The sequence below is a fragment of the Hylobates moloch genome, unplaced genomic scaffold, assembly GCF_009828535.3.
Source record: "Hylobates moloch isolate HMO894 unplaced genomic scaffold, HMol_V3 SCAFFOLD_5, whole genome shotgun sequence".
Taxonomy (NCBI): Eukaryota; Metazoa; Chordata; class Mammalia; order Primates; family Hylobatidae; genus Hylobates; species Hylobates moloch.
In genome coordinates this window covers 77,058,252-77,060,059 of record NW_026652280.1, presented here as the reverse complement: position 1 = coordinate 77,060,059, position 1,808 = coordinate 77,058,252, and the positions used below count along the sequence as shown (strand labels likewise).

The 1,808-nt window shown below is 35.1% G+C and overlaps 1 pseudogene; it reads left to right on the top strand.

Moving 5' to 3' along the window:
* The first annotated feature begins 389 nt into the window (after positions 1–389).
* On the top strand, positions 390–1,430 carry LOC116468199 (eukaryotic initiation factor 4A-II-like; annotated as a pseudogene).
* The last annotated feature ends 378 nt before the right edge of the window (positions 1,431–1,808 follow it).

Genomic DNA, 1,808 nt, shown 5'->3' with positions numbered 1-1,808 from the left:
CTCCTCAATGTAATACTGGAAGTCCTAGCCAAAGCAATTAGGCAGTAGGATGAAATAAGGGGCATCCAAATTGGAAAGGAGGAATTCAGATTATCCTTATTTAAAGATGACCTTATCTTATATTTAGAAAAACCTAATGATTCCACCAAAAAACTGTTAGAATTGATAAATGAATTCAGTAAATTTACAGGCTGAAAAATTAGCCCACAAAAATCAGTAATATTTATATACATCAATGGCAAACACTCTGAAAAAGAAATCAAGAAAGTAATTCCATATATAGTAGCTACCTTAAAAAAATACCTAAGAATAAACTTAACCAAAGAAGTGAAAGATCTCTATAATAAAAAATATAAAATGTTTTTCAGTCAGGCTGAGTTCTTTGTATCATGTCTAGTGACTCCATGGATTATAACAGAAAACATGGTGGCCCAAAGGGAATGGACCAATGGTGTCATCAAGAGCAACTGGAATGAGATTGTTGATAACTTTGATAGTATGAATTTAAAGAAATCTCTTCTAGGGGGAATCCATGTTTATCGTTTTGAGAAGCCTTCAGCTATTCAGCCGAGAGCTATTGTTCCCTGTATTAAAGATCCAAAACGTAATTCTGGCACTTGGAGACTATATGGGAGCAACTTTTATGCCTGCATTGGTGGAACAAATGTTTGAAATAAAATGCAAAAACTTCAGGCAGAAGCACCACATACTGTCTCTAGTACACCATGGAGAGTGTTCAATATGCGAAACATAAGATATTTTTCTCCAAGATGGATCAAAGTGTTTGTTTTGGATGGTACAGATGAAATGTTGAGCTGAGGGTTTAAAGATGAAATCTATGAGCTTTTCTAAAAATTAAATAGAAGTATTCAGGTTGTGTTGCTTTCTGCCACAATGCCAACTGATATGTTGGAAGTGACCAAAAAATTCATGAGAGATCCAATTTAAATTCTGGTGAAAAAGGAAAAAGGAATCAAAGAGTTTTACATTAATGTTGAAAGAGAGGAATGGAAGTTGACTACACTTTGTGATTTGTACAAGACACTGACTATTATGCAGGCTGTCATTTTTCCTAATGCAAGGCACAAGGTAGACTGGCTCACTGAGAAAATGCATGCCAGAGACTTCATAATTTCTGCTCTGCATGGTGACATGGACCAGAAGGAGACAGATGTTATCATGAGGGAATTCTGATCAGAGTCAAGTGGTGTTCTGATCACTACTGACTTGTTAGTTCACGAGACTGATGTGCAACAAGTGTCTTTGTTATAAACTATGATCTAACTACCAATCGTGAAAACTATATTCACAGAATTGGCAGAGGTGTGGCTATAAACTTTGTTACTGAAGAAGACAAAATAATTCTTCATGACATTGAGACTTTCTACAATAATACAGTGGAAGAAATGCCTGTGACTAACCTTATTTAATTCCTGAGATGAGATAGTTTGGGATGCAGTGCTCACTGTTGCCGAATAGGCAACCACAACATGCATTGTGCTTCTTTCTTTGGGAATATTTGAGTCTTATCTCAATGCTCATAACAGATCATGGGGCGACATTAGTCATGAGCTCTTGTGAGGAAAGTCATTGGCTTTATCCTCTTTAGAGTTAGACTATTAGGGTGGGTATAAAAGATGGTGTCTGTAAAAACTTTGTTTCTTAGAAATTTATATCCTAGTTCTGCAGAAATGACTGTAGTAGATGTTCTCTATCATTTAATAATATACTTGTGAACTAAAAGATATAAGTGCTGTATAAAATCAGTGAATTATGTTAAACTAGCATATCTGTTTTTATTGTGTTTT